Here is a 24,425-nt window from a genome sequence, read left to right as displayed (position 1 = left end):
CATGAAGGTTTCTCTGAGTTCTGCAACTTTCTCTCATCTCTAAACTCCTATTGTATTTTTACTACACAGCTGAACACACAAGAGCAAGAAAATCAAGATTTTATAGCTGGAAAGGGCCTAAAAGATCAGTTAATATATACTGTTCATTTCATAGATGAGGGAATGGAGGTTCATGACTTATTAGATGTCTATTCCAATCAGGGTTAAGATAACAAATGTCAATTATATTTTTTAATTACATGTAACATCAATTTATGAGCATTTATTTTTTTCTTTTAAGCAGAATTTTATTTTTTTCTGATTACAGGTAAAGACAATTTTAGCATTCATTTTCTATATAAATTTTGTGTTCCAAATATTCTTCTTCCTTCTTCTCTTCCCTAAGTTGGTAAGCGCTTTGATATATATATATATATATATATATATATATATATATATATATATGAAATTTTGTAAAACATAGTTTCATATTAGTTATATTGCCAAAGGAGAAACAGAACAAAAGAAAAAAGACAAGGAAAAATAAAGTGAAGATAGTATGCTTTGATCTCTGGCAAATGTTTAACAATGTTCCCTCCCCCACTCCAAATGTTTTTGGATATACTTTTTTAAGTTTAACCTGCATTATTAAGATTTTTCTCCAACATTTTCTTAAATCTAGACAATTAATTAAACAGTAAATCAAGTTGTGATTTGTAATATTGGCCATAATCTGGGGTGTAAATGTTCACATTGAAAATTCTTCTGGTTTGAGCTGATTTTAGCATATCTTTTGTTCTGGAGGTTTAGGAGATTTTCATAAATGAGTCAAACTGAGAGGTGAATAGTAACATCAAAAGGTATTAGTAGGCCTATTTTACCTCCTACAAAGGAATTAAGGCCTTAAATCTTCCATGTTATTTTCATTCCCCATGCTCTAGAATGTAAGTCTCACCACACAGTCTTGATCTTTCCCTGCTGGTGACATCTGAGATGGGGAAAAACCAGATTTGCTGGAACATGGTCCTGTTCCATCCTATTAAAACTCACTAGACCCAGAAGTGGCAACTCAAAGAATGGAAGTCTCATGGAAGCTTTCAGGTACAGAAGATTCCATAAAAGGAGAATTATGGATTCTCAATTTTGTTGAAAATCAGCACTATGGATCTCAGAGAGGCAACCTCTGCTTTCTTCCACACAACAGCTTATTTTGGATTGTGACAATGTCATGTAGTTTGCCCCTTGCAAAGTTGGAACTTGTGGGACTTTTGAATTTTGTTTCCATTCAATCATGTTGCTGACTGATTGTTCTCTGTGTCAAATATACTAATATTTTCTCACCAATAGGATTGTAAGCTTCTTGAGAGCAACTAGATGAGAGTGTCCAGTATAGTTTCTACCTATGTGTGTTCAATGAATACATTTTGTTTGATTAAAATTAGAATTGCAAAAATATTCAAAATCAGGATTTGGTGAATTGTTCTATATTTCTAGATAATGAATTCATATTGGACTTTGCCCAAAATATATCTCATTCCTGGTAAAAAATTCTAAATGATGGAATCTTCCACAACAAAATTTAACAAGTAATGTATTACATGAAATATCCTAGGCCTCTTAAGTTTTCATGCCTCATCATAGCCTGAAGTGGGAGACTTCTAAGTACCAAGTCAACCATCATTCCAGCTCCTCATGGCAGACCACAAGTTGTGCATCCAACACCCAGAAAAATCTGTAGCATTTGCCACATGCACTGCTCTGCAAAAAAAAAAAAAGCAGCCTCATACTATTTATTGTTCCATATTTATAGAGTCCATCAAATTTAGGAGCTATAATACACTGACATTTAACCTTCTGATATGCTGTGGTTGTTGAATTGTTTCAATCATGTCTGACTCTTCATGACTCCATTTGGGGTTTTATTGGCAAAATAAAGTTATAGATTGCCATTTTCTTCTCAAAGTCTTTTTATAGATGAAGAAACTGAACTTAACAGGGTTAAGTAATTTGCAGAGAGCCATAACTTTCTAATAAGTGTCTGAGATCAAATTTAACCTTAGGAAATTGAGTCTTTCTGACTCCCAGATCTGACAGGCTCTCCACTGTACCACCTAGCTACCCCAACCTTCTGAACTAGTTCACTAACTCCCTCTTTTATTTTAGAAGTAGCCTGTTTAAAAGCTCAGACATGTCAGACTGATCAGCATCCTGCTATCCATGACAAAGAGTGACCTCTTTTGAGGGAGGGCTAGGATGTGGCTGCCACACCCACTGAAGGAAATGAGGAGAATTGGCAGCCTTGTAAGAGAAGAAATTAGTAGTGTCACCTTAGCTAGTGTCCATGAGGCATTGACCTGTGGTATTTTTTAAATTAATATTCTCTTTTCCCTATTCTGTGAATTTTATTTCTAGGGGAAAAAGACGAAGTAATTTTTTTGTTGTTGTTGTTGACATCAGGTGAATTTTACCCCTGGATCTTTCTCTGTTCCTATTTAGACAACATTCAGCCTAATATGGAAAAAGGACGGTGTTAATCAGGAGTTAATCACTAGTCACCAACACCCTGTGAATAAGATGTTATAAGGGATACTACACTGAATGAACTCAGAAACTTTGGAGGGAAGAGTTTCCCTCTTTGTTCCAGAGCTCTAGGAATGTTGAATGTGCATAGATCATGAGGCCAAAATTGCAGGGTGAGGATTATTTTCCCCCTTCTGGTGACTGTATAAGCAAAATTAATATTTTGATTGTATTTGAATAGCAGAGACTGGATGAGAGCCTGAATTTGCTTTTCCTTCTAGTTTCAAGAAGAATTTAGTTGCCTAAAAAAAGAAAAATCTAAACCCAGTAATGTAGTTTATAAAGTTTGAATGAAATGAGACACAATGAGAGAGACAGAGACTGAGAGTCAGAGGCAGAGACAGAGAGACAGACAGACAGAGAGACAGACAGACAGAGAGAGAGAAACAGAGAGAGAGAGAGAGAGAGAGAGAGAGAGAGAGAGAGAGAGAGAGAGAGAGAGAGAGAGAGAGAGAGAGAGAGAAAGAGAGAGTGTGCAGGAGCTGTGAAAGACTGTGAAGACTGTGGAGCTAGGATTCAGGAACCTAGGGTTATAGTCCACTCTCTACAAGGCAATAGTCTACTTTCTTTGAATTTACTTCAGAGTAATGCTAGTTCTGTATACTAAGGACCTATTTTTTGATTAAGCGGATGAACTAAACAGTGAACAAATAATGCCAGCATTCAGCTGTGCAACAATGCTTCTCTGAGCCTCAGTTTTCCTCATCTATAAATTGGAGGACTGGATTAGAAGATGGATTCTTTTTTTTTAGGATTTTGCAAGGCAAATGGGGTTAAGTGGCTTGCCCAAGGCCACACAGCTAGGTAATTATTAAGTGTCTGAGACTGGATTTGAACCCAGGTACTCCTGACTCCAGGGCCAGTGCTTTATCCACTGTGCCACCTAGCTGCCCCTTAGAAGACTGATTCTTAAGGGTATTTTTTTAAAGTTCCAAAACTATGCAGATTGTGTGATTTTATGTTATATATGTTAGGAAACAGTGTGGTGATTTTGGAGCCAAGATGAGTCAAGTGTTGGTCCTACCTCTGACACATACTGGTTGTGTAACCTTGGGAGTCACTTTATTTCTCAATGCCCTAATCCAGAGGTCTCAGAAATGTGGCCTGCTGGCCACAAAAATACCACAATACTCCCTTGTGTGACCTAAATTAGATTAAAATATAATTGGGGAATATTTACCAAATAAACAAAAATACAATGAAAATAAATAATATCGCATTTTAAAACTAAGTCAATATGCAGCCCACAGGGATCCTTACATATGGTAAGTCATCTCTTTTAATATTGGAGTTTGATCCCACTTTTTGCGTACTTAGCCTAAAGGACTACAAAGAAATCACCAGGCTAGTCCCAATCCTATATTATATATATTCATTTTTAACTGGTAACTAATTCAAACTTGAAAAATTGTCTCTGCCATGCACTTGTTGGTTTTTCATATTTTATATGAAACTAAGTTACTAGTATGTTTCCAAAGGAAACTTTACATTTAATAACAATTCGTTTTTCTACTGCACTTCAGGGTTTTCAAAGCATGTTCCCTTATGAGATAGTGCAGATTTTAACTTTCTTATTTTTCCAGTGAAGAAAGTGGGGTCTTAAGAGGTTTAATGGTTTGTCTAGGTTTGTTGTTATTCATCTTGCATTTTCAGAGGACCAATGGCATGACTAGGTCGTGTCTTGATTGGAGCATACATTGCATTTAAGTGACGCAGAGTTGCACAAAGTACCCAGTCTCACTCTCTTTTCCCGAATCATCAAAATTCAGTGACAAGGCAAAAGTCAAGACGACTGACAATGGCCATAATGTAGTGGATGACCATGGCATCTTTGACATTTGACCAAGTCCTGAGTGCTCCAGGACTGCTTCAGTCACTTCCATGGCAGTTGAAACAATTACTCTTATCTGCCAATTCCATCAGTAAAATCTTCACATGCTTGAGGTAGTTACTCCAATAATTCACCAATGGATTTGAGGACTGTTAATTACTCTTAACTGGTCTTTGTCTGCTATCAGATTTACCTTCTCTGCCAAGGTTTTTGGGTTGTCCAAAGGGAGTGGACACTAGATTTCCAACAATTTCTTGAAGTCACAACCCAGGTAAATAATAGAATGGACTGGAGCTAAGGACTAAGAACTGGTGCTGACTTCAAGACCAAGGCTCTTGCCAGCATAGCATTTTCTCAGGACCATAGAATAATGGGCCCTGAGTGAGGAGGAATCTTCACTTTCCTAGCACTACTTTCTCATTTTAAGATGAGAATACTGAGGTCACTTATCCAAGGTATACAGTGAGTAAGAGAAAAAGGCAGGATTTAAGCTCACATCTTATGAATCTAAGTTCATTTTTTTATCTTGTCTTATTGCTCACTCACTTTTAGAGCTGAGTAAGATATAGATCCTTTAGTCCAAGACACTCCTTTTAGGGTGGGGAAGACTGAGGTCCAGGAAAGTTATGTAATTTGCCCAAGTTCATACAGCTATAAAATGCAGAACATAGATGCTATGCCGAACATAGATAAATGGAAATAACTGTTAAATGACTTTGGTGACTTATGTTAGCTAAGGTAACCAGTAAAGAAATGAACAGAGGATTTGGTGTCTGAGGATGTGGAGTCATAGCTTGACCTGGTTCTTTGGAGCTTAGTTTCTTCCCCTTTATAGATCATTTCTAAGGTCCCTTTGAGCTACAAATCTATGAGCTTATGAAATTTTATTAGTCTAGCACACTTGTATATACACACACATACACAATGCCCATATACACATGCATATGTGCATATACATATACAGTACCAACATATTTATAAATCCTAAAGAGGTGTTCTGGAGAGAGCTCATAAAGACTGGTGAAAGCCAATTGCTAAATTTCTTTTTTAGATTTTTTTTTTTCAAGGCAATGGGGTTAAGTGGCTTGCCCAAGGCCACACGGCTAGGTAATTAAGTGTCTGAGGTCGGATTTGAACCCAGGAACTCCTGACTCCAAGGCCGGTGCTCTATTCACTGCGCCACCTAGCCACCCCCTGATTGTTAAATTTTTAATGTGAACATTTACACCTTGAAAGTAGGCAAACAATATAAACTAAGATTTTACATATAAACACATATATCTCTATCTAAACACACACATATCTATACGTATCTTTGCATGTGTATCTATATCTATATATATCTCTCTATTTTAGAGAGTCTTGACTTAAGAAACTGATGGAGAAAATGACAATAAAGAGTGTGTCCTGTATATTGTTAAATACTTACCGGTATATATCTGATATCATAATTCTTTGTAGAAGAGGAGAACATTGATAAAGGTGATGATTAGCTAGACATAGGGGTATGGCAGATATAGTTCTGTAATATAAGATAAAAAACTGGGACAAATCAGCTCAGAAGTAAAGCATCTACCTATCAAACTAACAATTAACATTTATTAAACACTTGTTAGGTGTCATACCCTGTTTTAAGGATGGTTACAAGGATGAAGACCAAGTCTCTACCCTCAAGGAGCTTACATTCTATCAGGAGAATAACATGTACAAGTGTATGCCTGTACAAAATACATACAAAGTAAATGTATGTTAATTTTGATGGAGAAACTTTAGCAATGGGGGAATCAACAAAAAGAATTCATACAGGAAGGATTCTTGGACTAAGGATTGAAGGAACAAGTAAGAAGGTTAGTGTGACTGGTTTTAGATTGAGTAAGCTTAAAAAGGTAACTTGTTTATATGCCAGACAGAAGAAGTTGTTTTTGATCTCAGAGGCAAGGCTTACTGAGCTAGGAAATGACCTGTTCTTGCTTATGTTTTAAGAATATAGCTTTGACAAATATATGGAGGATGGAGTAGAGATGGGAGAGACTTGAAGGAGGGAGCTAAATTAGGAAATTGTTGTAGTAATCCAGGAAAAGAATGAAGGTATAAAGTTGTGGGAATCAGTCAAAAATGGAAGAGGCGAAGCATGTGATATTGTCTAAGTAGCTTCTCTATGATATCTTTCCCCAGTAAATTCTCTGTAACATTAATTGTTTGATGAATACCAATTTTTCATAGTCAAAATAAGATGTTGGATAAGAACTTCTGAATTTACTATTCTTGTTTTTGTGTTGGCTCGATTGTCAGTCCTAACTTACTTTTAGTTAATGAAGTTATTATGTAGTAGCAAAATCCAATGAATCACTTAAAATAATTTTTAGAGAATATTTTAATGGAAAGGCATTGGACTTCAATTTTTAAAAATACACAAAAGTCAAATTTATGACTTTTTTAGTTAGAGACAGATAAGTGGTATACTGGATAGAGTGCTGAATCTGGAGTCTAGAAGACTTGAGTTCAAATCCAACCTCAGACATCTTACTAGGTCACTTAACCTGTTTCCTCTTCTGCAAAATAGGGCTTATAAAAACACCTACATCACAAGATTGTTATTGAAAATCAAATAAGAAAATAATTGTAAATTGCTTAGCATAGTGTATCACATAGTAAATGCTAAATAAATGGTAACTATTATTATTAGTAGCAGTAGTAAAGGGACCTCCTTAGTGACCTCCTTCCCCTAATGCAAGCCAGCACCTTCTCTGCAACTTGGGATCTTAGAGGGGACAGCACTTGGAGATGTTAAATGAACTTTTTAGGGTCATAGATTTAAGAAAGAAGACTTGAATGTAGCCAGATCTTCCTGGCTTCAAGGCTAACTCTAAAATCATTCTACTATACTTACTCTCAAATTAAATAATTATAATTAAATGTCAATATATATATTTATCAATATATTTCTTGACTGCAGAGGCAGAGAGGATATCCTCTTGGCAAGGAATTGACTGATTCTCTACAAGAGAAGTATCAGGAAGCTCTTGGGAATTATCTAAGAAGGAAGAGGAGGAAGAAGAGAAAGAAGAGAAGAAGGAAAGGAAGACAAGGAGGAGGAGGAGGAGGAAGAAAAGGTTGCTATGCCATTGATGGTATCTCACTAGAATTTCATCATGAAAACTCCTACCTAGCAAATACCATACAGAGGGTGAGTCCTGGATCTCACCAATTTGGGGTTCTATTTTTGAAATGTTCTGAGTTGGACTGGGCTAAGAAATTATTGGATCACAAGGTCATAGATGTACATTTGGAAAGGAGCAAATGAACCATAACATCCATCTATTTCATTAAAAATATGGAAAATTTGAGGCAAAGAAGTAAATTGTTCAGGGTCAATCAGCTAGTTTCTGAATTAGGATTTTAACCCAGGTCTTGTAGTTAGCCTTGTAGGAACCTATGAGTCAATCTATGGGGAGCTGGTCAGAGTGCTGGCAAGACAGAGGGAAATTGAACCAGCCAATGACTAGATGTCAAGAGATGAATGGAGAGTGTCTCTTTATGCTCCACTTGGCCCTGACATTTGGGGTTAAATATGATGAACAAGCTGTGAGATTTCTTACACTTTGTCTCTTACTTTGAGTGTCAAATGTGTTCCTGAAAAGTTTTTTTGGAAATCCAAAACTTTAAAATCCAATCTTATTTTCCCACTACTTTGTGGAATAATGTCAGAAAAGTTCTGTTTTAATAGATCTTGGACTCTCAGCAGTAACTTAATATTCCAGTTTTAATTTTCTCCCTCTATCTCTTCTTCCTCCTTCCCTCTCTGTCTCTCTTCCTCTTTGCCTGTCTTTCTCTTCTCCTCCTTCCTTTCTCTCTCACTCCCAGTAGTTAATGGTCTGTTTAAAAAAATACTCAACTAGGTAAATCCATTCTTCATCTAAATAATCATTTTCAAATTGATCTGGTTGGTAAACTCAGACTACTGGATTAGATTTTCCTAAAGTAGCGCAATCTTGGACAGTGATGAACACCAGATGGAGCCATGTTGATGGGACTCTATGGATTGGATAGATGGTGTGAGATCAGCCATTTAGACAGTTTGGAAAAAAGGGAGGAGGGGAAAGAGTAGAAAGATTGACTGGAAAACCTTTGATTTTGATGACTGCAAACAAAAATGCCTTTAGATTGAGGCTACAAAGTGACCTCATTTGAAGCTAGTATGCCAATTTGGGTAAATGAGAAAAGGAAAATATGATACAAAGAGATAACTTTTGAATCCCGAGGGCTTCAGCATATTTATAAAATTCTGAGTTGATGATATCTGGAATCCATAGGAATTTCAAACCATATATTTAGCACCCTATTCTTACTGTTTTTTTCAAATATGGCTTCAAATGAAACAACAAGGCATTGGATTCTTTTGTCCTGTCTAACTGCCTATCCAGTTTTGTTGTTCTTCACACTCAAAACATTGGGGCTGTAAAGATATGTTCAGATTCTGAATGTACTTCTGACCAGCACAATGGTTAAGAATTCTCATTTTTTAAAAGTAAGTCAGTGCTGCATTAGGTAGGTCACCCTGGCCCCATTCCCAGAATTTAACAGTGGGGGCCTTGTGAAATGCTAAACGATGTGTATAACAGTATTCAAGCTCTCCGTGAGCCAATCCGTCAAAACATTTGCTGCTTTGAAAATGTGTTCTTCAAAAAAATGGGCATATGGAACTTATTAGTCTGTTTGGTGGAGTTCAGGCAGCAGGGTCCAAGATAAGCATAAAAAACATTTGAGGACACAAGTCTACCTTAAGGTAACAGGGTCTCTAAAACTGTCCTTCCTTGACCTACCATGCACAGAACCCTTAAGAGAAATAGCATAGTTCTGAATATCTGCCTATGACCCCCCAAATTAAAATGTTCAGAAAGGTTGATGACAAAAGAATAATATTTGATTTGGGGTCTTAGATAATGCAGGCTTGACTCATTTAAGAAATAATCTGGGATTGAATCAATTTACCCTTGATTCCTGAATGAGAACTAGGTTCAACAAGGTAAGTAGGAATTAGAAGGAGGTTATGAATTGATGGTTTTGTATGTTTGGGGTCCCTCAATGGTGGGGAAGGAAAAAGTGGGTTCACGTGTCTCCTTGAAAATGTGAGATGATTGATACAGGGAAGAAAGGAATAAAGGAAAGAATTGGAACAGCTCCCCATGTATTTCTATTTTTTCCCTGCAGATGCCTATTGTATCAAAAGCAAAAGGGGTAGGGGTAAGAAATAACCCAATATTGGCATACTGTTCTATCTGTGAAATACTGGTGCACAGGGAGACTCTAATTGAAAGGATTTCTGGAAAAAAAATCAACTTACGGTCCTTTGAAGCATCATTTTAAAAGTAGCTCATCCTATTAACCAACAGGATGTCTGACTTCCATTTTGTCAATTAACTATGAAGACAAATTGTCATTATAAGTTGCAGCAGACAGGCTCAAGAATTTAGTTTCTGAAGAAGAAAAAGTCCACAGCTCCCTGCTATGTTTTATTATGCATAATTGAAATTCCTCCCAGCTTTAGAAGTGTAAACTTTTCTTGATTGCACCAATATGCACTTGGAATTAAGAGATATGTAGGTCAGTCAATGAAGAGCTCCCTTATGCTAAATTTAGATTTTTCTTTTGATGGATTCAAAGTAAACCTGCAAAGTGGTTCTTTGTCTGAGCAACTCAATTTCAGACTTTAAGGTTTGCAGATGAATTTGGTTTCCCCACAGCAAAAACATTCCTCCCTTAAAATTTCAGCCTGGTTTTATCTCCCTGTATCGCAACCCCATTCACACAGAATCCAAATCTCAGGGCTTTGGATGGCTTCTTAGGAATATGTTTACATCTACAAAGCCACTGTGTTTTCTTCTGCTGAAGTTACTTTATTTTCATATCTCCACTGAATTTTCCCCCCCTTTGGCATTTTACAATTGCTTCCTATGGGATTTCTGTCTGGAAAAATGACAAGAATGACCCACCTAAGTCCATAAGAGAGGTTGTAAAATAAACATTATACCATGTGTGGGGTAATTTTTTTTTTTTAACTGCAAGTGGCTGTTCTCACTTTCTGGCATTTACACACATAGCCATCTGTTTGAGGGCTGTTTGTTTTGGCTCTTTTCCAGCATTTATGTAACTGGCCAATGGAGAGGAAATGACATCACTGCATTTCCTGAAGAACATCAGCAGGGCCACAGAAACTTAGGAAACAAATTGCTCAGTAGAAAGAAAAATGGTTTTCAAATGTCCTTTTTCTTTTCCACTTACTTTATTTTTTATCCTTGTACTTGTTAGAAATAGCATGGATGGGGAATTTCTTTTCCTTCTAGATTTCCTCATGGACTAATCTGTCCCCACTTCTGAAATCTTGAAGTTGCAGGGGCAAGGTGCAGAGCAATGGGCCATTGGTTTTTCCTCTACATTACCAACAAGACTAGTCGGAAAGTGAAAAATGGAATTAAGTCAACCAGGTTTTCTGTAAAGAGAGTCCGTGTGATAAAGTAAATGGAGTGTGGAAGACCTGGAACTGAAATCTTGCCTCAGATCCTAATTGAGAAACTGAACAGCTTGCTAATCTTCTTTGGGCCTCAGTTTCCTTTTTTGAAAAATGAAAATAATTATTTCTATGTCTCCTATTTCACAGGAAGCTTGTGAGACTTAAATGAGATAATACATATAATGCATTTTGTGAACCTGCAAACACTTTGTAAGTGTTCATTATTATAACTCTAGCTCAGTATCAAATGACTGATTTGATTTTTTTCTCTACTGAGTTGCATCATATTTTCTTTTAACATACAAGTACAGACCTTGATACAAAACTGAGTTCATTCTGACGAAAAACAAGATGTCCTCCTGCCTCTACTTCACATTTCCAGTGAGAACAGCTCACTTCTAAAGTATTCATGAATTCAGGGAAAGTGTGTTGGACATATATAATATTTATTTAACTTGGAAACATAAAATCAAAGCTTTTATTCTTTTTTGCTGGTTTTGATATTTAAAGATCCTCTCATCTAGAGTATCTTAGTGTGATGCACTTTAGATATAGGAATTGTTTCATCCACTTCCAAAATGTAGCCACTTCTTAGGGAAACAAAGCAGCTGTTTCCAAGGCTCACAGCTGTATGGCAGAAGTATTCATTTTTGGAGGAAATTAAGGATACCTGCTGTTCAAAACTTCTCAGGGGGTTAGGGGCAGACAGAGAGGGTTCATCCATGTGGTACATTCTTTTGAATAATAAAAAAAATTAATGTCTTTCTTGGATTGTTTAAATGGAATGGTTCTTTAGATTTTGGAAGATAATTATAATTAGCCATTTATGTGGCACTTTAAGTATGCAAAGCGCCTTACACACACACACACACACACACACACACATTTGTTTTTCACAACAATCTTGTGGACAATGAGCTACTATTGTCCCCATTTAAGGCAATAGATGTATGAGGCAGGACTGGAATTCAGGTTTTTCTGTGCTCTATGACACCATACTTCCTCCCATGTTCCAAGATGGTGTTCTGAATACTCTCTGCAGCAGTGCAGATCACAACAGTTCCATGTATAGGTAGAAAATCTTCATTGAGTAATTGAGGTAAAAAAAATCAGCCTCTGGTAGTTAACCCTTGGGTGACAAGCCTTTCTGAACTTTAGTGAAGCTCAACCTCAGCTGACCAGACACAGAAGCCAGAATCCAAGCTTTCTTACTGGGAAAAGGACCTGCCAAAGCTTGGGTTGCTCTGATCTTGACGTTGACCACTCAGAGATACCTCTGTGTCATAGAGAGGCAGGAGAGTAGGACTGAATCATTGACAGAGTTGGAACTGAAGTGGACACCAGAGATCATCTACTCTCTTCCTTTAAATATAAGGAAGCAGGGGGGAAGTGATTTACTCAGCCATAGACTGGCAAGTAACAGGACTTCAGAGCAGGTAAAAGACCCTATCACCGGACTATACCGCTTTCTTCTCTTTTCTTTTTAAATTTAAAAAAATTTTTTCTCATCACTCAACTGAAACTATTTTTTCAAAAGGTCTTTGAACTGCTAAATCTAATGTACTTTTCTCAGTTCTCCTCTTTCTTCATGTCTCTGTGACCTTTGACATTGTTGATCACTTTTTTCCCTTGATGTTCTCTTTTCTCTGGGTTTTTATAACACTGGTCTCTGGTTCTTCTCCTCTGTATAGGACCATTCCTCATTCTTTGCTGAATCTTCTTCCAGGTCATATATATAGTAAGGGTGTGTCCTCCAAGTCCCCTATCAGGGACTCTTTTCTCCTTTAATACTATTTGCTTGAGGATTTCATTAGCACCTGTGGATTCAATTATCATTTCTATGAAGATGATTCTAAGTTCTATTTATTATCCCTACCCACTTTCCTAAACCCTAAATTTTCATTTCTAAAAACTCAATGTCCTTTAGATAGCTTAAAAACCACATATCTAAAATTGAACTTCTTTTCTTTCCTTCAAATCCCTCTTCTCTAACTTCCCTATTCCTGTTAAGAGCACCCCCATCTTTCTAGTCACCCAAGCTTGCAAATTAGGAGTCATTCTCAATTCCTTATCCCCCCCACCCCACCCCTAATTCTTATCCAATTTGTTTCCAAGACTACTAAATTTTATCTTTGCATCAGCTCTCCTAGCATTTCTGTCTCTTCTCTGACACTTCTACTGATGAGGTCCTTATCACCTAACGTGAATAATTTCATTAGCCTTTAGGTTAGTCTTCTTGCCTCAGGAAGTTCCTCCCCATTCCAGTTCATTCTCCACTCAGTTATCAAAATAATTTTCCTAAACATAAGATCACATTTCCCCTCATCCTTAAATCAGTAAAGCATAGTAACTTCCTTTCACTACTAATATCAAATATAAAATCCTCTATTTGGCTTTTAAGACTCTTCATAACCCTATCCCTTCCTACCATTTTAATCTTCCACCTTACTTCCATCCATATACTCAGTGATGTGGGCTTTCTTGCTGTTCATCAGATAAGACAATCCATCTCCCATTTTTCTGATTTTGCATTTTTATTGGCTATCCCCATTGCATGTAATTCTTTCCTTTCACATTCCTATCTTCTAGCATCCCTGACTTCCTTCAGAAGTCATCTAAAATTCCATTTTTAAAAACTTTTTCCCAGTCTTCCTTAATCTTAATGTCTTATCTTGAAGACCACTTTCTTGCATATATTTTGTTTGTGCATTTGTGTATATAGCTTGTTTGTCTTTTCTATTAGAATGTGAGCTCATTGAGGGCAGGGAATATTTTTCCTTTTCTTTGTATCTCTAGTGCTTAGCTCGATACCCAAAACATAATGATAAAAACAGTATATTGGTATTTCTCCACTTGGAAAGGAAATTACTTACTGGATCACTATCAAAAATTGAATTTTTCTAAAGCTTTTTGGTATTGTTAAGAAACCTCCTACCCATGCCCTCCTCCACCACCAACATTCTCACCTTATTAGTGCCATAGTAGGCTAGGCATGATACAACACAATGATGTGTGTGGTCTGAGAGTTCTTAGAGAGAACATGGCAGCCTGGAGACTAAGTAGACAATATAAGAAAATGTCCAAAAGTGGAATATACACTCCTTGAGGAAGGGATTATTTTTATTTGGTAGTTTTTCTACCAATCTGCACAGGGTCTGGAACATTATAGGCACCTTATGATTGGTAATCTGGATTGAACTGATGATGAGAATAGGAGAGTGAAATGAAGAAAGATTTGATGCAGAATAACAACAGATTTTAAGGGGGTCAATGGGTGTCTAAAGGGAGATGTGGGATTGCTTGTACCTTGAATTCATTCTGTTATTGGACAGTATTTAAAGTAGCAACTTAAAAGGAAAGGCTTCACTTCCAACATAAACTCCATAAACATTTTATACTCAATTGCAGTTCTATTTTTGAAGGCTACTGAATCAGGTCAATGAGAAGACAGGCTGAAGAATATTTAGGTTTTTATGATGTCATGGCAAACTAAATGATTGCAAATGTAAGAGAAAAATCTTGTTGAGTAGTTGCTGATTTTCTATGATGTCATTTGGGATTTTCTTGACAAAGATACTGGAGTGACTTACCATTTCCTTCTTTAGTTTATTTTACAGGTGATAAATGGGCTAAGTAACTTGCGGAGGGTCACACAGCTAAATAAGTTTCTGAAGTCAGATTTGAACTCAACAAGATGATTCTTTTTGATTCTAAGTCCAGGGTTTTCTTTACTTCACCAATTAATTTCACTCAACTTAAAATATTCTATGGCTGGAATATATTCCAAGAACATTACCCCCAAACAAACAAAAAACAACAACAATAACAACAATAAACAAAAGAAAAGGAGAAAAATACAGCTATTAAAACATTTTTTAAAGCATCCTCATAATCATTGCAAGGGATAAAAGGAACTTTGTGAAATTTCTAGTAAGAAGAAAATGGTTTCTAAAAATGATGCAAATTGATATTATGGCATAGTTAGGATAGAGGAATTAAATAAGGAGTTTCCAAAAACCTTCCTGGAAAGATGCACAGTGAAAACAGCAAAGTCAGAAGGAAAAGAGTCCTTGGTATAATCATAGTTGAAGAAACAAGAGCGAAGGAACAAATGAAGAATGCTGATGTAGATGTAAGGAGATCATCTGAAAAGGTAATAGGACATTTTATGCATTCCAAATTATTTATTGAAACAGAATTATAAAACAATTCAAATATTTAATATTAATTTTAATATTAAATTTATAATGAATTATTAAACAAACCAATTTTTTGGTATCTATATAATAATAAAACCCAAACCAATTTGTGCTTTTAAAAAATGGAATATTTTATTGCAACTGAATAGACTAGGAATAAGGACATCATTGCACTTATCCTTTGTGTGCTTCATGCTCATTAGAATAAATTGGCATATTTCCATTGCTTCCATTTTGATGTGATTATTGATCTAAGAGGAAGAACACAGAATTTGGAGTCAGGTACTGATTTCTAATCCTGGCTCTACTTGCTTTTGATTTGCATTTGAATGGACAGTTTATTAAATCAATCCCTTACTATATGTGTAGTTGGAGAAGAAGTGACAAATCACTCTAGTATCTTTGCCAAGAAACCCCAAATGGGGTCACAAAGACTCAGACAAAACTGAACAACAAAAATATATGTAGTGGCCTAGGTCTAGAATTGAAGACCTCCAGGATTAGAAAAGCTACTGCTAGCTTTTGAGGTAGCCTTTTTCTATATTTAGACAGCTTGAATCATTAAGAAGTGTTTTCTTATGCCAAGCTTAAATTTGTCTCTCCAACATTTTTTGAAATGCTCATTTTATAATTATTAATAATAATATTAATTCATATCCATATAACACTCGCAGTGAATTCAAATATTATCTTTGATATATTGTAAACTCTTTAAGAAAAGAAATATTTTCACTTTTGTTTTTGTGTCCCAGTGCCTTCCACATGATGGGAGTTTACTAAATGTGTGTTGATTGATTGTATTCTCATTTAGCAACTTAGAGCAATACATTGTCACATAGTAGGCACTTCATAAGAACTCAATAATGTTTACTGTTTAATCCTCATTTTAAGAGGTGGGGGAAGGGACGGCTAGGTGGCGTAGTGGATAAAGCACTGGCCTTGGAGTCAGGAGTACCTGGGTTCAAATCTGATCTCAGACAATTAATAATTACCTAGCTGTGTGGCCTTGGGCAAGCCATTTAACCCCATTTGCCTTGCAAAAACCTAAAGAAAAAACAAGGGGTGGGGAACAGTATGGCTTCATAGTATTGGGTACTGCAGTGTCCATATTCCTAATTTCAGTTCCTTATTAAGTCCTTAGGATGAACCCCATTACTTTGTTATGCATTAGGTTTAAAAGCAAGGCAATTCATGGTTATGTTGTTGTTATTATTATTATTATTAATAATAATAATAATAATAATGTTTGTCCTTTCAAAGAACTCCACGACATCTGGTGATACCATGACAAATACATGAATTGGATTTGAGTGAGGCAGTGGTAAATCACCAACCTTACTTTCTCCTCCAGAGCCATGTGGATCCTGTGGTCAGATGAGAATAAGGACTGCTGAAGATGTAAGGCAATCAGGATTAATTGACTTGCCCAAGGTCACACAGCTAGTAAGAGTCAAGTGCCTGAGACTGGATTTGCACTCCCACCTCCCAAATCCAAGGTCAGCACTCTATCCATTGTGCTACCTAGCTATCTCAACAAGTATTTATTAAGCAACTTCTGTATACTAGGCACTTGAGCTGAATTTTGAAAGAAACTGGTCATTCCAAGAGGTGTAAGTGAGGTTGACCTTCATTATATGATGGGGCAAAGAAATAGGAGGTGGAATATTGTGTGTGACCAACCATAAAAAAGGCGTAATTTGGTTAGACTATAGAGTGTATGAAGGGTAGGTATTAAAGTTTAATAAGGTTGGAAGGGCAAGCTGGAGGCAAGTTGTAAAGGGTCTTAAATGCCCCAAAGAGAAGTTTGAATTAGAACTTAGAGGTAATAAGGCTCTAAGTCACATTGAAATTTTTGAGTTTCAATTTCATGAATAAAATGACAAAATTAAACTGTCCCAGGTACTACTTGGTCCTAGGGCTGCATTTGACCCGCAACATTCCAGTATGACCTGAACCCAGATTAAAATAAAATTAGGAAATTTTTAGCAAATAAATAAAAATATGAAACATGGATAATGTTAATTTGTGGTTTACTAAGTCAATATGTGGCCCTTAAGGATCCTTATATATGTATATATATATATATACATATATATGTATATATAATATACATATATATGTATATATATATATATATATATATATATATATATATATATATATATATATATATAGTTTATTGGCCCCCTTCTCTATTTGAGTTTGACATTGGTAGATTAGATGACCCTTAATGCCTCCTTCAATGCAGAAGGTCTATGGTCCTATGGAATAGAGATTCAGAGAGTTGAGCAACTTGTCTGTGGTCACATAGTTAGTAAATAAAGCCTTTAATCAAGGCAGAAACTTGTTGCTTTAACAAATTTATTCTTTCTGGAGTTGTTTTTATCCCCCATTTTTTCTGATATTGTAGTCTCCTTAGGTCATATCCTCCTTCTGCATCTTCCATTCTAATTAGGCAAAATGCTGAGGTAAAATAATTACAGTTCACATTTATATAATGTGTTAGGGTTTACAAAGCATTTATGTCCATAAATTATTATTGAATATGATATCCTGACTAACAGGGATACTACTGTTGCAACTAGACAAAAAACCCGTTTCTTGATTGTAGAGTAGGGAAATTATATGTGAAACTATTATAACTTTTGTTATTTTGGTATAATAACATTTTACAAAGATCATGAAGTTGAATCTGAGGGAAATATTAGAGGTCATAAAGTTTAGGGTGCGGTGAATGATTGGAGCAGCTGACCTGGAGTCAGGAAGATTCATCTTCCTGAGGTCAAATCTGGCCTCAGATACTTCCTAGCTGTGACTCTGGACAAGTCACTTTACCCTGTTTGCCTCCATTTTCTCATTTGAAATAAGTTGGAGAAGGAAATGGTAAATCATGCCAATATCTTTGCTGAGGAAACTAAAATATGGGGTAATGAAGAATTGGACAAGATTGAAACAACTGAACAACAACATAAAGTTAAATCCCCTTATTTTACAATACAGTAAACTGAGGTTCAGAGAGGTCAAGAATCTGAAATTTTAAGAAATGACAGGATTCTTTGTTGTAGAAATGATCCAGGGTCTGTGCTTTTATCTGGGCTGGCTATTTCAGGTGGAGAAACTTTCTGAACCTGATGTTGGTCAGTAACTCATCTGTAGCATAGCATTTCAGATAACTGGCTGAATCTGAGACATCAGTGTCTCCCTTAGGATACCCTCCCTTAGGGTTGTATTGTGGATTAAATGCAGAACTAAAATTCACATCTTTTGGATGCCAATCCTCTATGTCCATTACATGTCTTAAAGAAATGCACCAAAAGAAAACTAGAGAAGGTCTAGATACAGGAAGGAACAAGCAGGAAGAAAATGAAAGAGAGAGATGGAGAAAAGCCTAGGAAGGGAATGAAAAGAGGTTGAGAACCAAGAAGTGGGGGATGTGGTTCCAGAAACATACAGCTGTTCAACAAGAAGCAATGGTGAGTGCCCACTGCTGTTTCTGAAGTCAGTTTTGTTCCTTAAAAATGTAATTAAAGGATATGAGACACAGAGTTGGAAGGAACATTAGAAATTACTCAGTTCAACCTCCTTATTTTGTAGATGTGGAAAATGAGATCCAGAGTTCAGTTAGTCAGCCAATAAGGATTAATTAAGTCCTTATGATGTACCTTATGATGAACCCTGGTACTTTATTAAACATAGGTTTAAAAGCAGGCAAAAACACAGTCCCTCTCCTCAAGGAGCTCAAAAACCCCCTATAACTATGTATGTATGTATGTATGTACGTATGTATGTCTGTATGTAGCTGTTCATCTATTGATCTATCTATTGGACACAGTCTACAAATAAGAGTGAATTCTTAGATGGAAAGCACTAGAAGTGGGGGGTGGAGGCTGGAAAAGGCCTTTTCCAGAAGGTTGGATTTGTGCAGTGGCTTATCTGAGTTATATAGTTAGTAAGTGATAAAGACTAGATCTGAACACGTCTAGGGACTCTAGATCTAGTCCCATTCTCTCTGTCCCAGGATAGGTCATTTCTTTGCTCCATGCCCTTAATGATGGTATATATATTCTTCCTTCTCTTAGATACAGCATTTTTGTCCATTGAAGTAAGCCCCACAACTTTCTTGATCATATTTTGGACATAATGGTTTAAAGTATGTGGTCAGGAATCTGTAGATTTAAAAAAATGAACAGGAATGAAATTGGGACCATTCATTCAGGCATGACTCCTTGTTACCATGCCATTCATTTGATAGGGTGGGGTGTTTCTGACATGTTAACACTTGTCTGCTCAGTGGGAGAGATTTTAATCTACCCTGCTATAAACCAACCCCCTCCTCCTCCCCATCCCTGCTTTCCCTTTACTATGCTTCTATGAGGGCATGAACAAAGAAAAGTATCTGGATAAAAACCAGAGAGCCATTGTTATAACAGGAAACAAATATCATTTAGTTGGACATAAGCCAGCTCATTTTTCTGGAAATAAATGGAGATAATATATAGTATAGACCATCCAGCACTCAGGTGTCAGCAGGAATAGAAATTTAGGGTTTATGAATCTTTCTACTGTTGATAATTAGAAAAATGCCAATGTTTTTGGCTGATCCATCATGAAGAAATGCTCTTACAGAAAACCCATAAGAGCAAAGATCAGGGAATAAGAGGACAATCCTGCTCTGAAAGGAAGCTTATAGAACTTCTACTTCAACTGTTTTATTTTTACAAATTAGGAAACTGAGGTTATGGGATAAGAGTCAAATAACTTGCCTTAGATCTGACACCTAATAAGTAGAAGTATGGTATATTAACTTCTAAGTTTACCCTGATATTATCAGAGAGCAGGAGGGTCAAATCCATATAGAAATGGGCACACTCATTTATGTATGTGGATCCCTGGGTCACATATTGATATAGAAAAACTACATATTAACTTTATCTAAATTCTATTGAAGGTTCTATTTTGTTAAATATTTTTCAGTTACAATTCAGATTGTTGCAGGCATATGGGCTTTTGATGCCTCTGCCATCAAGGATCATTGATTTATAACTCCAGAAAGGACCTCAGAGGCAGTTTAGTCCAACTCTCTTTACAAATAAGGGTCAGAGATTAAGTGATTTATGTAAGATCACAAAGGTAGTAAGTATTAGAGCTAGATTTCTTATGCATGTTCTTCAGTTCCAAACTCTGTGCTCTTCTGATACTGTCTTGATTATAGGTACAATCAATAAATAAAACAGATGCATTCCTTCAGAGTAAAAATTTGTACATAATATTGAATTTTCCCAAACCATTTCCCAAATAATTTCTATTATAAAAGTAGAAATATATTTGCATGGGAGGAAAGATTACCCAATATAATAGTAAAACCATAATTAAAAAATGCAAAGACAAATAATGGGAGATGTTAGCAAAAGTAAATAATAAAAGAAAGATTGTTCTAGAAGTCATGTGAAGGAACAGAAGACTCACAAAGAGGAGTGATTGTAACAAACAGGAACACAATTGTCATTTAGATGACCAAGAAAAACATTCCAGACATTAGAGAAAGGAAGTCAGGAATATTGAAAAAAGCACTAGATGGGGAGTCAAGAAGATGGGTTCTAGTCATGCTTTTCTGTTTATCACTTAGGTAACTTGGGCAAATCACTTCATATCTTAGAGCATCAGCCTTCTTGTTTATAAAAGAACTCAGAAAGTTAGTACCCCTAATAAGACACTTTCACATTGAGAGTCAGTGACTGAGAATGATTGGGGGTGAGAGGGAGGGGAGGGTAGGGGAGGGGAGGAGAGGAGAGGAGAGAATCTATGTCTTGTCTGTCTCCCTCTCCTGATTAGCATTTTGCATCCAAGATCCATTTTTCCCTTTCCAATTTCCAGTGAGCAAATTCTTCTAGTAAATTTCAAGCATAATTAGGTCTCATTTATATGATGACAACAACAAATCTGTGACTTGGATTTTTTTCCCCCACTTTCTCTTTTTCACTTGATCAGTTCAGGTTGCTTTGGGCACCTGTAGGCAACACACAAAGGTACAGCTTTGGCTTCCCTCATCCTTCCTTCTCTCCTCCCTTTCTTCATTACAAATGGAAGAGAATATAAATCTCAAAATCAATTTCATTTCCCCAGGCATTGCTGCAATGTCCAGTTGTTCTGTTGCATCACTCCACTCTTCCTCTTTCTTAGGTTATAATTTGAAGATTCATGTCCTCATATATGTAAACTCAGGAAAAATGGGTAACGAGCATGGTTCATAGTTTATCAGCTCTATAAGAGGAACTTCCCATAAACTGAATTATTTAAATAAATATCAGGTGATAATCTCCATGGCTATTTGGGAAGAGTGCTAACTCTTCAAGGCCCTTGGGGCCATCATGTCATCAAGTGCCAGGAATAACACTCAGGAAGAGGCAGGAAAGAAGGAAGTTAGTTCTAGTTTCAAGTTCTTCCTTTCAGGGAGTATCTTGTTCACTTGGCAGGATTGGACTGAGACAAAGGATCAGATACTGAGTAAAATAAAGAAGACTATTTTGAAACTTTTGAAGAAAATGATGCATTGAACTTTCCAGAAGGAAGAGCCTAGGCTGAAGGAATATACTTCATGGTTTCAGTGACAATTTTAAGTCAGCCTTTAATTAAGAATAAATGTAGAAAATGACTTTAAAATGACTTCCTGAAAAAAAAGTGCTTTAGTCTTTCTCTGTTTATCTGGTGGGGTTTGTTTTTTCCCTTCTGACTGTACAGTTATAATTAGACTACAAAGTAAAATGAGCTACAGAAACATTAATGACAGAATAAGTTTCTAGCTTATTTGAGTCATGCAATGGCTACTCCTCCCCTCCCCTTCCCTTCTCCCTGGGGGGGGGGAGATATTTCCTGGGCATTGGAAACAATAGCTTTCTTTAATTAAATGTAGAGTCCTTTGCCAAGTGACAAATCCACACTCTATTTCAGCAGGTGAAAATGCTAATGTCAGGGCTATGCTTTATCCAAAACAGTCATTCCAGGGGCCATTTTTGCATCTGTTGCATGTTTAAGTTCTTATTTTCCTGGCAGCTTGAGAGAGATGGAGTACAGTAAGTAACTGGGTATTTATTGGTGGTCAGGAAGCAAGCTACATCCAAAAGAAAGCAAAATGAAGTCCTCTGATCAATCAGTGTGCTCTGATATTTTGTGATTTTGTGCAGAGCACCTCAAGAATGCTACTTGCTTGGGGCCACTTATAGCTTCAATTGTCAATAAAAACTATCCTAAAGCCAGTTTTGCAGTCCTTGTGAATGAGACCCTGAAGAAAAAAATCTTCAGATTAGGGGGAAGTTGCAATAGTGTGACTCTCTCTCTCTCTCTCTCTCTCTCTCTCTCTCTCTCTCTCTCTCTGTGTGTGTATGTGTGTGTTTCTATGGAATATGAGGGGAGCAGAAGCTGTTGATCTCTACTTTTCAGGATGGATTTGAGCCAAAGGAAGTAAGAGAGTTTATCTATGTGTCTAGTGAAACTTAAGGGGAGATAAGAAAAGAATGGGATTATGGTATATGACACCAGTCTCCTTAATGTTTGTGTCCCAGCTTGAGTCATTTGTTAACAGTTTGCACACCAAGACCTTGGTTTCCATGCCATATGTGATATAGACTTGTTCTTCCCCAAACAGGAAGTGACATTTTAAGTAATTACAGATTTACAGTGACTACAGTGACTACTGATCCCAGCTCATTGTCCCAGTTTTCCTGTCTCAGGCTGGAGGAAGTAGTGAGGAGAGAAAGGGTGGGGGATGTGGGCTGGGTAACAATGACCTGTCAAAGGGAATGCTGCTCACTTTACCTTAGTGTGAGAGTGATGAAAATGCATTTAAACACTTGCCAACAGCTCTGGTGAAAATTTTTGACATCTCACCTATATCAACATGCAGGAGTGAAAGGTTAAATCACATACAACTTGAACACTGGGGAAAAGGATATGTTTATGTCATCAGATTTCTTTGTACCAAAGTGGCACCATATCAACAATCAGACAGGTTCCTAGGGTAGAAAGACTGATGCAGCATAGACTGATGAACAATTTGTGTACTTGTAATTAAAAGAAAAAATAAAATTTAGCCCAAAGTTTTTGCAGTTTGCTCCCAATGTCACATATTCTTCTCTAGTTTGGTTTCTATGCTTCCAAACTATAAAAGCATTTGATAAATGGATTGGATTTCTCCCCTTTTCATCCAGATGTTTGCATCATAGGCTAGATCTAAGGTACATTTTTTTTTAAATAGGAGGACCAACTGAGGATAGGTAGTCTTTTCTTTAATGCTAATTCTCTGGAGTTATTCTCACCTGGAGGAAGGTTCAACTAAGCACTTGTGCTATGAACACAGTAGACACTCAGGAAATATTTATTGAAGAATAGAAAGAAGGAAGGAAGGAAAGAAGGAAGGAAGGAAGGAAGGAAGGAAGGAAGAGGAACAGAGGGTAAGAGAGAATAAAAGGCCTTCCTTGCAAGGGAAGAAGTGTCTCTGAGAAGACTGAGGGGCTTTAAGCTGATATTTGAGGAAGAGGGAGAAAAATACTCAGATAGAAAAATGAAATCAACCTGAAGAGGCCATTAGGTGTGATAGAGAATGAAGAAGTTCAGTGATTGAGAATTTTCCAGAAGAAAATAAAAATAAGATTGTGAAAAAGACTTCAGATGTTTATAGATTATGGTATAGAGAATGGGTAGCAAATGATGTGACAGTGACTCATTAAAAAATGAAATAGTTCTCTCTGAAACTTGGCAAGATTAGAGTCACTATTGCTATCTGGTCATTGAATGATTTACCTTGTTTAAAAATATTCCTGCTTTTTGTGTAGGTGAGGAGGGTGTTGGTGGTGGTGGGTAGTAATGGAGATCGTTCTTTTCTTCTTTTTTTGTTAGGCAATGGGATTAAGTGACTTAACCAAGGTCACATAGTAAAGTAATTATTAAGTGACTGAAGTTGGATTTGAATTCAAGTTCTCCTGACTCCAGGGCTGCTGCTCTAATCCACTGTTCCACCTAGCTGCCCAGAGATCATTCTTTATTAAGAAGAGGCCCATCTATAGGAAAATATAATGGGTGTAATGATGGGTAATTGGGGGATTACCTATTACCCATGGGGAATTGGGAAAGTGTAATATTGGGGTGAAAGGAAAGAGGAAGGAATAAAATTAATTAGGGACAACATTATAAACTGTCTTAAAATATGATGCTTTTCCATTATAAATCACAGAACTGGCACAAAGGCAAGATTTTAAAGTGATGGGGGAATTAAGTGATGCAGACACCAGCTGGAACTCTAATTACAAAAACAGTCATGAATCTGATAAAT

The 24,425-nt window shown here is 36.5% G+C and overlaps 1 long non-coding RNA gene across 8 annotated transcripts in view; it reads left to right on the top strand.

Annotated features, from left to right (window-relative positions):
* Positions 1-24,425, top strand: part of LOC141503344 (uncharacterized) — a 154,199-nt gene that overhangs the window by 107,124 nt on the left and 22,650 nt on the right. For 7 of the 8 annotated variants that reach the window (XR_012472820.1, XR_012472818.1, XR_012472817.1 and 4 more), the window contains exon 6: positions 7,347-7,577. This is a non-coding gene — a long non-coding RNA (uncharacterized LOC141503344). Of the gene's footprint in view, positions 1-7,346; positions 7,578-16,451; positions 16,597-24,425 lie in introns of all 8 variants that reach the window. The other variant, XR_012472821.1, reaches the window with a different exon arrangement.

This window comes from Macrotis lagotis, chromosome X (assembly GCF_037893015.1).
Source record: "Macrotis lagotis isolate mMagLag1 chromosome X, bilby.v1.9.chrom.fasta, whole genome shotgun sequence".
NCBI classification, from domain to species: domain Eukaryota; kingdom Metazoa; phylum Chordata; class Mammalia; order Peramelemorphia; family Peramelidae; genus Macrotis; species Macrotis lagotis.
The sequence above is the reverse complement of the archived record's forward strand: the minus strand, read 5'-3'. Positions and strand labels throughout refer to the sequence as shown.